The sequence below is a fragment of the Cornus florida genome, unplaced genomic scaffold (assembly GCF_030987335.1).
Source record: "Cornus florida cultivar Cherokee Brave unplaced genomic scaffold, ASM3098733v1 CherokeeBrave_3.0.0_Hap2_Chr08, whole genome shotgun sequence".
Classification (NCBI taxonomy): domain Eukaryota; kingdom Viridiplantae; phylum Streptophyta; class Magnoliopsida; order Cornales; family Cornaceae; genus Cornus; species Cornus florida.
Window position 1 is genome coordinate 29,843,197 of NW_026775578.1, and position 14,533 is coordinate 29,857,729.

General features: G+C 36.0%; 1 protein-coding gene across 9 annotated transcripts in view; it reads right to left on the minus strand.

Moving 5' to 3' along the window:
* LOC132271054 (probable E3 ubiquitin-protein ligase ZFP1) overlaps nucleotides 1–14,533 on the minus strand; it is a 28,910-nt gene that overhangs the window by 9,606 nt on the left and 4,771 nt on the right. For 2 of the 9 annotated variants that reach the window (XM_059772305.1, XM_059772304.1), the window contains 2 exons: nucleotides 13,663–13,726; nucleotides 12,586–13,014 (listed from right to left, as the gene is read on the minus strand). The exons of 2 other annotated variants lie outside the window; for them this stretch is intronic. The gene's annotated coding sequence lies outside the window, so the exon portion shown is untranslated. Of the gene's footprint in view, nucleotides 1–12,522; nucleotides 12,542–12,585; nucleotides 13,015–13,662; nucleotides 13,727–14,533 lie in introns of those variants that run through there. 5 more of the 9 variants (XM_059772309.1, XM_059772307.1, XM_059772303.1 and 2 more) reach the window with 4 other exon arrangements.

A 14,533-nucleotide genomic window follows, 5' to 3' on the forward strand; every position in this document is an offset into this window, starting at 1 on the left:
GCAATATTGTATAATCTGGGGAATAAACAAGATAAAGGCCGGTCTCCACACCAAAGATCCTCCCAAAAGCGTATACACCTGCCATCACGAACTTTGAATCTGATATGAGTAGAAAAAGCATCCCAGCCCTTCCTAATGAATTTTCACGCCCCTACTCCTACCACGAGAGAGACCAAACAAGTAGACCAACCACCACTCTCTTCCCCATATCGGCATGAAGCAAGCCTTCGCCAAGGGCGATGTCTTTCCCTCCCGTACCTCCACATCCATTTTCCCAAAAGAGCTTGGTTAAAGGGGACCAGTCTTCTGATACCAAGACCACCAAACTTCATTGGCTTGCACCCAATTGACAAGGTGATACTTAAATTCTTCTCCTCTTCCGCCCCAAAGGAAATCCCTTTGAATTTTTTCAATCCTAGCAGCAACAGAGCATGGAATCTAGAACATAGATAAAAAATATGCGGCAAGGCTCGATAAAGTGCTCTTTATGAGGGTAACTTCCCCCCCCCCCCCCCCCCTAGACAAGTATTGCTTTTTCCATCCTGCCAATCTCTTCGCATATTTATCAATCACAGGGTCCCAACTCCCCACCGTTCTAGAGGAAACCCCTAAAGGCAAACCTAAATACGGAATTGGAAAAGAACTTACCCTACACCCAAGGACTGCCGCTAAAGATGAAATATCATGAACATCTCCTACCGGAACAAGCACACTTTTAGCTACATTAACCTTCTGACCGGAGACAGCCTGAAAACAAGCCAAGATACACCTCAAATATCTAAGCTAAGACACATCAGCATCACAGAAAACTAGGGTATCATCCGTAAAAAGTAAATGAGAGACCTCCATTTGATGGTTATGATCTCTTCCCACCATAAAGCCCTTAATTAGATCAAGATCTTCTGCCCTTCGCATAAGTCGACTTAATCCCTCCATAACAATACGAAAAAGGAAAGATGACAGGGGATCTCCTTGTCTTAAACCCCGAGAACACCCAAAGAAACCAGGAGACCCGTTCACAACAATAGAGAACTTGACAGACGAAACACATGTCTCTATCCACTTCCTCCATTTACTTCCAAACCCCATTCTCCGAAGCAAATAAAGCAGGAAATTCCAATTCACATGATCATACGCTTTCTCAATGTCAAGTTTGCATAAGACTCCGGGAACACCACTTCTCAATCTAGAGTCCACACATTCACCTGCAATAAGGATTGAATCAAGAATTTGCCGTCCTCCAACAAAAGCATTATAGGAGTCCGATATAATCCCATCCATCACTTTAATAAATTCAGTACCCAACATTGACACTATAACATTACAGTATCAGTACTTAAGAATCCGGTTCTTGAAAATTTCAGTCCTGAACAACACTTGAGTAATTAAAATCACATCATTCCCTCCATTACAAAGCATCCAACCACTGTCAATGATACTGAGATAAAGAGAGAACTTTTAAAAAAGCAATTTTGCATTTTCTCCACAAAAGAAAAACTGAAGATTTTCCTTCAAAAACACATTTCAGTCTTTCAATATCCAACACAGGAGAAAGACACATTCTCCAAGGCAAAAGCCCTCACTATGTAAATTGTACATAAATATATAAACCAATCTATTATTTTGGTCAACTCAGAAAATTCTAGCAAACAGATGAATCCTGAACCCCAAAAAGAAAATCTCTAGATGGAAGGCTAATAAAAATTGTCGGTCTTGCTGAGTGGTCATACCACTCCATGATTCCTTGAAAAAGCTTCTGGTGAGTTCAGGTGCCTTTCAAGGTGACTTTTTCTATATCTTTCCAGGTGATTCCCAAAACAAATAGTTTGTGAAGCAGAGGAAAAAAAAATTCAAGTTGGTGTTGCTTGTGCAGGGGAGCATAGGGTACTGCCTATCATCACTTGCTTCATGGTGAGTAATAGTTATATGAGTCATGTATTAGCATATTCCTAGTCAAAACTTGTGTTGTAATGTGTGAAAGTGTATTAGAGCTGTTCAAAGACATCTACGAAGAAAAGGCACACAAGAATTGCAAAAAACATGGCATGAGATTCGCATCCTCAATCACATAACTAGGGCACACGTAAATTGACCTTAGAAAGACCTAATTTGATCTTGGTTGGGCTCATAAATTTATCTTTAAAATGTTTTTTGTAAAATGGCTTGTCAAATTTAAATATCTAAAAGCATCTTTTGAAACTGGATTTTAAACTGGATAACAGTGTGCATTGATCGAATGGTCACTCAATCAAACACATTCCAGTACCCTTCGATCAAAATGGTTGGTCAATCAAGTTTTTAACTGAAAATACTTTCAAATCTTGAGTGTTCAAGTAGGTTTTGACCAAAGGCTTGACCGATCAAACCTGATGAACATATACAATTTTGAAACGTATTAAAACATATAGAACTCCTATATTGGTTATAAATATGGGATTAGAGAGTCAATCTAGGTATGAGTTGAGTTGAATGTCTCTAACTATCTAGATAGAATCCTTACAAGAGAGGAGAATTCCCGATTTACCCAATCTAGGGTTTCCATAGATTCCACCATGTGTGATTGAGTGTAGATCAAGGAGTTTGACAATCCAGTACTAGTCAACCGTTCAACTTTTAGACCAAAAAAAGGGTGAGCAATCACTGGAGAAGCAGATTCATAATGAGTGAAGTTTGACAAGCAAAATCATGTGTCTGGAGACTCAAGGAGAGTTTGGTGGATCAATATGAGAGGTAACTAGGGGTTCTAGGGTTTGGGAACTCTTTAACTGGCCTTGATCTCTCTCTCGTATAGTGAATGGTGTCTGTCTAGAATAGATTCCGTAAATGTTTCCTTTTGGGTTTTCAACGTAAAGATCACGGCATCATGCGTCTCTGCTCTACTTTGCTATGACTAAGTAACTGAATTTCAAAAGGAAAAACATTAATTCAAAGGTAGTTAAGAGCAAAATAATATTCAGAAGAACTATTCACCCCTCTGGGTGGAAGTCACCACCCACACTCTTGACGTATCGGAGGCATGATGGTCTATGGAGAATGATTGTCTCCCATCTTTGGTGATTGTTGGGTCCAGTCTTGGTGGAAAGGGTAATTAGATGCTAGAAAGAGGGTTGGCTAAAAGAAGAGTGAAGTAGGCTTGTGACTGACGTATCGGAGCCATGATGGTCTATGGGAATGCTTGTCTATCATCTTTGTTGATTGTTGGTGATTGTTGGGTCCAGTCATGGTGGTAAGGGTAATTAGATGCTAGACAGAGGGTTGGCTAAAAGGAAAGTGAAGTAGGCTTGGGACACAATACATTTGTGCCTTAGTGAAGCATGAAAAAGAAAGAAAACAGCTTTCCAAGTTATCAGCCACCCCAGCAGGAAGAAAATATTTAGGGCGAACTGAGTGTATATTTTCATCGGGGTAAACACCCTTCAAAGATCAGAAGAGATTGCCTTTTGTCGTCTGAGATGCCTTTCAGCGTTTTCAAGAACCAGGTCCCAGACATATAATTTATATATACACCTATAGGAAGATGTATTGATAAACACATACTTTTAAATATAAGCTGAATAATCAACGATCTTTAAAAGTAAAGTTCAAAGGAGTTATACTTTCCCTTTTTTCTCTCTGCGAAAAAAGCTTGTAAAAACACAAAACCATGTCTGTAGTAGCTAGTAAGAGATGGCAAAGAACAAGAAAACATACTAGACTAGGAGGTGGAATATAAAAGCCAAAAAAAAAAAAAAAAAAACGATTTTGCTATTTGAAAACAAATAATAGGGTTTGGCAGGATACGAAGGTAAAGACATATCGTATATAAAGTTTATCGACTAAAAAAAGTCAAAAATGATGTCTTTGAGTAATCTGAAGGCAAGATACCACAAGCAAAAGAACATTGTTTGATGACAAATGATAATTACCACCAAAGAGATTCTATGAAGCCTAAACACACTAGAAAATAGGAAAGGTTTCAAACATTTAGATGCAATAAAGTTTTAAGAAAATTAAAGCAGCTTCAAGGATAGTTGCACCTACATAAAACTATCAAAGCAGTTAAAGAGGGTGAGAGCAACAACTCTGAAATTGAAGCCAAGACAAATCGCCCTCTAAGAGCAACAAGATAAGTTTAAGATAACATGATTTTAAGATAAGTTTTCAAACATGCATGCAATACTTCCTCAACACCATGACTACATATCAAACACTTTCTCATATTCACTGGACAAGTCTAAAGTTCTTGAATATTAAAATGTAATTTTTTATAGATATATAGTATAATTATGACAAAAATATACGAAAGGATCCAACGCTAAGAAATTATCTTTTTTTTTTTTTAAAGGCAAGTAGTAACCACACACAACCAAGCACCTCGGCTTGAACTCTAGAATTTATCTTTCAAAAAAAAAAAAAAATTGAGTTTGATTGGGATGACGCTGAGTATTGAAGGCCGTAGTAAAGAAGAAGCTTAGGGTTGAAGATTTTTATGCCTAGATACTTTCATCGCCTTTATCACATATGGATGGGGGTCGACCGCATGAATTCTCTCATTCTTTCCTATAATACACCATGTCTCCTCTAATATTTAATTTTTTTAAATTATTTTAATTACTTCATCCCATGTGAGTTTTGGTCAGCCTCTTTGTCGCTTACCTGCTATGCAAACAACTCTGCAACTAGATACTATAACAAAAGAAAAAGAAACAGTAAAACTGAAAAGTACTTGTTGGAATCAGAGACAATTTCACCACAAAAATAAACAAGAAAAGAAAATGTAAACAGCTACGACAATGAGGTTACCAAATGCAAGCCAAGTAGAAAGCCGAAACATCCATGATTGGTAATGAATCATAGAGGCCACTATCATCTAAGGAGGCTTGAAAAGCAGTATCTAACCACCGTAACTACACTAGTATAGAGCTTTGGCTTTATAAAATTTCATAAAATTAATAATAGGATTAACAAGTTTTTTTTATTCAATTGAGGTCTATTGAGCTAGAGAACACTTTAATAAAGAGAGACAAAATAAGGTTTGAAGATCTTAAATGACAAAAAATATTTTTTTTTAAAAAAGATAGACAATAACACTAAAATAAAAAATAAAAAATAAAAACAAAAACACCAAAAATTGTAGAAAAGTTAAGCATTTACATGGATACAAGATATTAGTATGACATCATAAGTAGATGAAACAACAATAAAATATAGATATCGTAAGGGCATGACATTATATATGTGTACCTATACACACACACACACACACACACACACAGATTACATATATAGAACAAAAATGATAATTGTTTTAGAGTATATGTGTGTGTGTGTGTGTGTGTGTGTGTGTGTATATAAGGTTTTAACTTACAAATTTCTAATTCGTGAGACAGGTCTAGGAAAGCCCTTACCTAGTTAAACGGTAAAACACTTGAGCACTAGTGCTACTTGTGCAAGTTCCAACCTCAAGATCAAATATTAATTTTTGAGGCGTGTTAGACATGGCCTAGGAGTATTTTGTTAATGTATACGTTTGAAACTAAAAATTAAAACTCTTTTTCCAAATCTAAATTAAATATAAGCATTCACTATTTATAAGTTGTTGACATCGGAGAAAGCATATGACATTACAAAAGTATCTCCATGCCACAAAGAACAACATTTAGCACCTATATAAAGACTATAAAATATATAATAAAAGATGAACAGATTTGAGGGTTCATTGAGTATTGAGTAACAAGCCTATCTAGAAATGATTTCATTTCCAAGCTAACCAGATTGATTATGAGAATTATACATTACAATGAGAAAAATTCAAAAGAGAGAAGATGTCTTTAATAGGAGAAAACCTTCACAGGTTCCTAATGGATAAGAAACTGCTTATAATATGGTTCCCATAGAGAATCAAAGGCCATAACTTAGTATTAACCTCACTGACCTAGAGTGCTGAGAGAAGAGCAAACTAAATACAGACACCTAACCATTAGCTTTGGTGAAAATACATAATGAACATAGACGTTATAATAATCGGATACAATAACTTACATTTTAGAGGTTAATCGAAATGTACCTCCTCAACATATCTAACAATACATAGATAATACATGATACAATATACACCTTAAAAATAATATAAACATATTTTGGTAAATACTACAAAAATATCTTCGCAAGGCACATGTAGAATATTACATTTGTGCATTAAGATTGAAAAAGAACTTTGGCCTTATTTAAAAATAAAAATAAAAATTGAATTTAAAGCTTGTTGCAATTTATTTATTAGCTCTACATAATGGGGCTAATTTAGAATGCATATTTTTTGGTACACAATACAAAATTTACAATTATAAGCAGGATATGATACGTGATTTCACAACAATGGTACTTATAATTGAAGAAGTACAAGTAAATATAATAACATGAAAAAGGGCATGCTAGGTGGAGGAGTAAACATTTCTTATTAATATATGTTTTTCTTTAGGGAGGAGATGATGAAGAAGGGAGGAGATGATCCTGTTTCATCATAAGATCAGTTGGGTCATATATAAAAAGAGACCTAGAAATCTATTTAACACAAAGCTTTAGTTGATGAAAGTAAGGCAGAAACCTGAATTAGAACTTTGAAGTAATACTTTACAACAAAAAAGTTCTATGAGAAGCAGATGTACATTCATCATCATCGTTGTCCTTGCCTTTATCCCGTACAAATGGGGTTGGCCACATGGATTCTCTTTCTCCACTCTTTTCCATTATATGCCATATCTTCTACTAAATTTAATTTTTTTAAATCAGTTCTTATCAATTTTATGTTAATTTTGGTCGATCTATGTCTCTTGCCCTCCATGCAAAACATTTTTCCTCTCCTCCCAGGTGCATGTATAGGTTGGCATTGAACATGTCCATACCACCTAAGTCTACTCTTTTTTATTTTCTCACTAATAGGCGTCACTCCTAGTCTCTCCCTAATCCTTTGATTATTAATCCTATCTTTCCTAGTTATTCCTAACATCCATCTTAACGCCCGCATTTCCACCACATGGATGCATTGTTCGTGTTTCTTTTTGGTGCACAACATTCCGCACCATATAACATAGCCAGTCTAATCATTGTCTTATAAACTTTCCCTTTCAATTTATTTGGCATTCGTTACTATCATTCCTCCACTTTGTCCAACCTATTCCAATTCTACTACATAGAACCTCATCAATCTCTCCATCATTTTGTACAAATGATTCAAGTATCAAAGAGTGTAATGCTTTGGTCTTGAATTATTTTTTTACTATATTATCATTTCTTATATCACTACTAAATTTACATTCCATGTATCACGTTTTAGTTCTACTAATTTTTAAGCCTTTTGGTTCTAGAGCCTTTCTCCAAGCTTCTAATTTTATTGTTAAGGCTTCCTTAGAGCTATCCAATAGCACAATGTCATCCGCAAATAACATGCACCATGGAAGGTCTCCTTGCAAGTCTCTCGTTATTTCAACCATGGTTATGGTATATAAATATGGACTTAGCGCCCAATGTTGGTGTAATCCTACCCTTGTCGGAAAATCATTCCGTCTCGCCACATATAGTATGAACTCTAGTCCTACAATCCACATACATATCTTGAATCAGTTCTATGATTCTTAAAAAAATATGTTCTCTACGTAGGGCCCACCAAATCATGTATCTTGGAACTCTATCATATGCCTTCTCCAAGTCTATAAAAACCGTGCGTCTAGAACACTCCACTAGTTGTCATAATAACTAAATGGCTTCATAGGGCATTGTGCATTCTTTCCTTGGTCTTTGTTCCATTACCCATTCCAATAATTTCAGTGTGACTCATTAACTTAATTCCCCTACAGTTGTTACAATTTTGTATATCTCCCTTATTTTTTTAGATTGGTATTATAGTGCTTTTCCTCCACTCATTGGGCATTGCACCTTCCTCTAAAATTTTATTAAAAAAATTGTTAATCCTACCCTTATGGGAAAATCATTCCGTCTTGCCACAAATAGTATGAAATCTAGTCCTAGAATCCTCGTACATATCTTGAATAAGTTCTATGATTCTTAAAAAAATATGTTCTCTACATAGGGCCCACCAAATCATGTATCTTGGAACTCTATCATATGTCTTCTCCAAGTCTATAAAAACCCTGTGTAGATCTTTATGCTTCTACAACACTCCACTAGTTGTCATAATAACTAAATGGCTTCATAGTGTGACTCGTTAACTTAATTCCCCTATAGTTGTTACAATTTTGCATTTCTCCCTTATTTTTTAGATTAGTATTATAGTGCTTTTCCTCCACTCATTGGGCATTGCACCTTCCTCTAAAATTTTATTTAAAAAATTGTTAACCATTCAACTCCTACTCTTCCTAAGGTTTTCCATGCTTCTATAGGGATGTTATCTGGTCCTACTGCTTTATCGTTTCACATTTTTCGCAATATGTTCTCTACCTCATCCCTATTGATTTTATCTATCATACTAAGATTAGGCTCTGTTGTAAGAGAAAAAAAGAGAGAGAATATATGAAAACGTATATGTTATTGAGTAATACAATAGTACAATGGTGTTTATATATAGGAGAAGCTACGGGAGTAGGTGAGTGGAGAACAAGAAAACCCTATACATGGTAATTCTACATATGGTAATGAGGGGTAGGTGACAACTCATACAATATTAACTGTACACGTGTGACAACTTATAAAATATTGTACAATGTGTGACAACTCATACAATATTGTACAACACTCCCCCTCAAGCTGGAGAGTAAATGTCAATAACTCCCAGCTTGCTACATATGAAATCAATAGAGTTCTTGGGAAGCACCTTAGTGAAGATGTATGCCAGCTGTTTACTAGAAGGAACAAAAGGTGTAAAAATCTCATTCGAGTCAACTTTAGATCAAATGAAATGACAATTTACTTCAATGTGTTTAGTCCCCTCATGGTATAGACTGGATTGCTAGCAATATGAATAGCTGCTTGATTGTCACAATTGAGAGGAATTGGGTACTGGACTGAAATCCAAAGTTCTTGTAAAAGAGTTTTCAAAGTTCTATGAGAGGCAGCCGAGGACTGGTCATGAACTGGCCACAACACTGACTACATCTGGACGAGTGATTGTGAGGTAAATAAGTTTACCTACAAGTTTCCGATACATCTCTAGATCATCGAGTGGGTCACCATCATCCACCTTAAGTTTGACATTAGTCTCCATCGGTGTAGCTACAAGTTTCGAACCAAGATATCCAGTATCCTGTAAGAGATCAAGACTATACTTCCGCTGAGAAAGACTAATGCCATGTTTTGACCGAGCCACCTCAATTCCTAGAAAATACCGAAGTTTGCCCAAATCCTTAATAAGGAAGCTAGAGCTCAAGTGATGAATTAGAACTTGTATCCCATCTTTGTCACTGCCGGTGATAACAATATCATCTACATACACCACAAGAATCACAATACCACATTTCGTTTTCTTAAAAAAGAGAGAGTGGTCAGCTTGGCTGAGCTACCACTGCTTTACTGAACTTATCAAACCATGCACGAGGGGACTGTTTGAGGCCATAGCACGAGCAATAGCTAGGAGTGGGCCATTCTTCCGTTCAGCAACTCCATTTTGTTGCGGGGTATCAACACAAGATGTTTTATGGATAAATCCCCTAGACTGAAGAAACTTTTGAAAAACGTAAGTTTATATTCAAGGGCATTGTCAGTTCTACGAACAAGTAATTTTGCATCAAACTGATTTTGAATTTCAACATAAAAGAATTGAAAAACAAAGAATACTTGATATCTATCTTTAAGAATATAAACCCAAGTTAAACGTGAATAATCATCAATAAATGTCACAAACTAACGAGCACCAAATAAAGCAGTAGTACGAGCTGGTCACCAAACATCCAAATATACTAACTCAAAAGGTTTTAAACTTTTATTATCAAAACGAGACTTAAAAGTAGCCCGACGATGTTTACTAAGTTCGCAAGTAGTACAATTAAAGTTAGAAAAATCAACTAAAGAAGGGACCAAGGCTCGAAAACTATTTGAAGAGGGATGTCCAAGGCGGCAATGCCACTGGTAAGCTGAAGAGGAGATGGAATGTAGAGATTTCAGGCCAATAGTTTGCTGGAAGTAGTAAAGACCATCCTTCTCAAACCCCCCACCAATTGTCTTCTTCGTCTTGAGATCCTGAAAGACACAACGGGAAGGAGAAAAAGTAACTGGGCAATTTAAATCTGATATGATTTTGTGAACTGACAATAAATTGAATGAAAATTGAGGGATATATAAAACTGATGAAAAAGTGAAACCCGAAGTGCGGAAAGTACCAATTCCATGAACAGGTGATTTGACACCATTTGCTATAGTAACAACCGATGGTGAGAAAACATGAGAAATATCATAAAGAAGAGATGGGTTACCTGCCATGTGATCGGATGCCCATGAATCAATGATCTAAGGTGTAGAAGATGAAGCATGGAGACACGTATTGCCTGAAGTAATGATAGTAGCGGTGGAGGAGGGTTGATTTGTACGCTCATGCTTTACCAGAGAATCATATTCGGCTTTGGAGAGAACGACTTGTTCATTCGTAGGAGTGAGAGTAGTCTCCTCCGAAACCGAAGCTTGGTCAGCCAAAGCTGGCTTGCCATGAAGAGCCCAACATAAGTCAACAGAGTGATTGTTTCGGCCACAATGAGTACACTTCTCGCTGTCGCGGCCCCCTCTACTGCCACGAGTACCCCGACCTGGGTTGGAAGGACCTCTGCCCCCTCGTCCTCCACGGAAAGTATCATGTCGCTAGGAACAACAAGAGTAGAGTGGTTGTCTTCTCAATTACAAGGGCATGAATAGATGCGCTTTGAACTCAAGCAAAAGTCTCACTTGCTGTGGGTATCTCCTTGCTAGACAAAATCTGCGAACTGATCGGAGCGAGTTCGGGTTTAAGTCCAGATAAAAATTTTGCCACCCGAAACTCCTCCCTGTGCCATTTTTGTTGTTCTATATCTGTAGTCAATGGTTGTTAGAAAGGGGGTAGCGCCGCAGCAAAGAGAGAGTGTGTGTTTTGTTTTGGGTTTTGAGTCTTTTATATAGAAATGGTATTTTTTGTTTTGAGTCTTTCAAAGAAAAAAAATATGTTAGCATAGATCTGACCTAATAATAACCGACCACAAAGAAGATTTTTGCTTCATACAAAACTTGAAGTACAGACAACAAGGCATCCATGATGAGGTGAGTTTTTTTATTTTTTATTTTTCATTTCAAAACAACAAATAATAAACAAGATATTCTGTCAAATGCTTATTACATCAAACTATTAGTAAGGATTAGCCATGGATATTTACCCCAAAAAAAAAGGATTAGCCATGGAAAATCAAAGGATGAAGCCATGTTTTGAACAACTCAATATGGTAGACTTAGTACAAGGGTTGTAGCCTAGTGGTATCTCCTCTACCTTCTATGATGGAAGTTCAAGGGTGGAAGTCCTGTTAGGGATAAAGTGGGTGTGTGAATTACTTGCTATGGTTAAAAACAAATATATACATACATATATATATATATATGTGGTAAGACTCATTGTCCCAAAGTTCTCTTATAGATGATGATATTGTTCTATATTATGTAAATGCTCCTCAGTTATTGCAAAAGTTGTGGCGTGGCACTAGCAGCGGCAAGAACAACTATAATGATGATGACAGTAATTAGATTTTATCGTAGTAACAGAAAAAAAAAGTGTTGGATCCCGAACCTAGTTGAAGATAAAATAAGAGAAAATCGATTAAGATAGTTTGGCCATATGGCACAAAGACCAACAATGACTCCAGGAATAAGAGATACTTGGACTAGGTATGGGCTGAGATAGTTTTTTGTTTTTTAAATAAAAAATCAAAAAATAAGTGAGGGGAATTACTAATTTAAAAAAAATAATCAAAGTTATAGTATGAAAATAAAATATAAAACAATAGTATATATATTCGGTAGTTAAGTATTCAGAATCGAAGCCTTGGTATACTGAAAGAAGATACAAGAAATTATTACATCACAATCCCTTGAAGGTATAACATGACTGAACATAATATAATTCTGTTTTCTCTGCCTCTTTTCTCAAAATGAGGGCGGCTAAAAGTAAGGTAACAAGGTGTCTACATTGGTGCTCTTTATATACTTCGAGGGGACCACAAATTAAATGTTTTTCATATTTTGGAACATAAAAAAATAAGGCATCTGTTTCGTAAGAAATTTTTCAAAAATTTTGGGCCCGGTCCCCATAAAGGTTTGCCTGTGTGTGTGCGCGTGTGTAGTGAACTTATAATTTAATATGGACTGAGATAGTACAATATATGATAAGGTATGATTTAACTGAAGTTAATGGAGATAAATAATTTCATGTAGCCAACTCAAATAGTTGAGTCAATCCTTGATTAGACCAATTGTGACCAGAGATGGTAGAAATACCATAGATCCCTCAAATGTATCTCCCTAAACAAATTCAACAAAGAACCTGTTCAAACTAACTACATCTAAACATCATAAAGGAAATACCTCCAACACTTGTCCAGCAAATGAGATAGCATGATAAACCACATCAACACCTACAGAAAATACCTCAATATAAAACCCTAGTAACCAACATGTCAATTTTCCCCGCACTGCATGCAAAATATTGCCCCTGAGAAACGAATATGGTCATGTGGCCCATCAATTATATCAGTTAAAGGGGAATACATAAAAAAGAAAAGAAAAAAGAGATGAGTACCTCATATAAAAGATATACTACGATAAACAACTCTGTAAGAACGAGAAGCCAATACTTGTGACTATTGACATCACCGAAAAGGAAAAGTAAAAGGGTTACGACCTTCATACCTCATAACAAACTCTTAGAACAGTAGCTTTTACTTGTGACAAGCTTCAGCCATTTATAACGTATCTACAAAACTAATTTATGAATGTAGACTTGAAATTAAATCCAAACCAGATCACCATATAATTCATTTCTATTACTCAGCAACTTTGCATTAAAACGTCAATAACCTACATCCATTGATAGAAAATCAGGCTTCAGAATTAGATTGTAACCCACCAGGCTTCGGGTTGTATAATGACATACAATGATTAAAAGCTATGAAATCATGTACAAAGTACACCTTCCAGCATTACAAACATTATTCCACTCCTAATGAGAAGGAAGACCAACTGAACAAAGGTAACATTCTAAGGTGAAGTTTTTATTCATAAGGTAACCAATTCTGTAGCAAGTCCCCATAGAGGCTTCCTTGTGTGTGTGTGTATATGACAAACTTGTAAATAAATATGGGCTGAGATAGTACAATCTATACGATAAAGTGGTTTCACTGAAGCTAATGGCAACACACAATTTCATGTAGCCAACCAAAACAATTGAGACAATCCTTGTTGAACTAACTTCAAAACCTGCCCTTTCTATACATTGAAAAGTGCAATTTGGACACAAATTCCTAAAACATCAAAATGGATTGGACTAAATATGACAACAGCTAGTAAAAATATCATGTATCCCTCAACTGTATCTCCCTAGAAAATCTAATAAAGAACCTGTTCAAAATAACTATAGCTAGACCATCAATAGGAAATACTTCCAACACTTATCTGGTAAATGAGATATTATGATAAACCATATCAACCACCTTCTACAGAAAATACCTCAATATAAAACCCCGGAAACCAACATGTTAAGTTTCCCTGCACTGCATGCAAAACATTGTCCCTGAGAAAAGAACAGTCATATGGCCCATCAATTATATCAGTTAAAGGGAAATACATAAAAAAGGAAAAGAAAAAGAAAAAGAGAGATGAGGAAACCAATTCCGTAAGGAGGAGAAGCCATTATTTAGGGCATCAGGGAAAGCCAATCGTTAGATGACATCACTCAAAGGGAAAAGTAAAAGGGCAAAGCCATTCATTGAAGGTATCACCTCTATAACAAACTTTTAAAACAGTAACCTTCTTCTGCCATTACTTCTTCTGCCATTAAAGTATCTACACCCTTAATTCATGAAATGAGGCATACTTGAAATTAATACCAAACCAGATCACCAGGAAATTAATATCTATTACTCAGTAACTTGGCTTAAAATGTCAATGACCTACATCCATTGATAAGAAATCTGGCTTCCAAATAAGATTGTAACCCACCAGGCCCAAATTGTAAAATGAAATACAAAGATTAAAAGCTATAAAATCATGTACACAGCTTCAACTAGTGTCTTTCAGAATTACAAACAAGGTAAATTCTAAGAGAAGTTTCACTCCTTGTCAGAAGCAATTTGATGAACTGTTTGAAAACGGAATGCGAGCACATGGTGAAAAAAATCAGATTCACAAAGCAACTTTAGGAAGAGTGTGGAATGAAACATCAACTTGCAAACTGATCATTTGAAGGCAACTGGTTTTGACCAATAAAGAGGAGAGACAATGACCATTCGAGAACTAACGATATGGAGTGATAGAGGGACTTGTACGCGAGGAAACAGTGTTTCATCCGCTTGAAACTCTCCCACGTCCTCCAGCCATG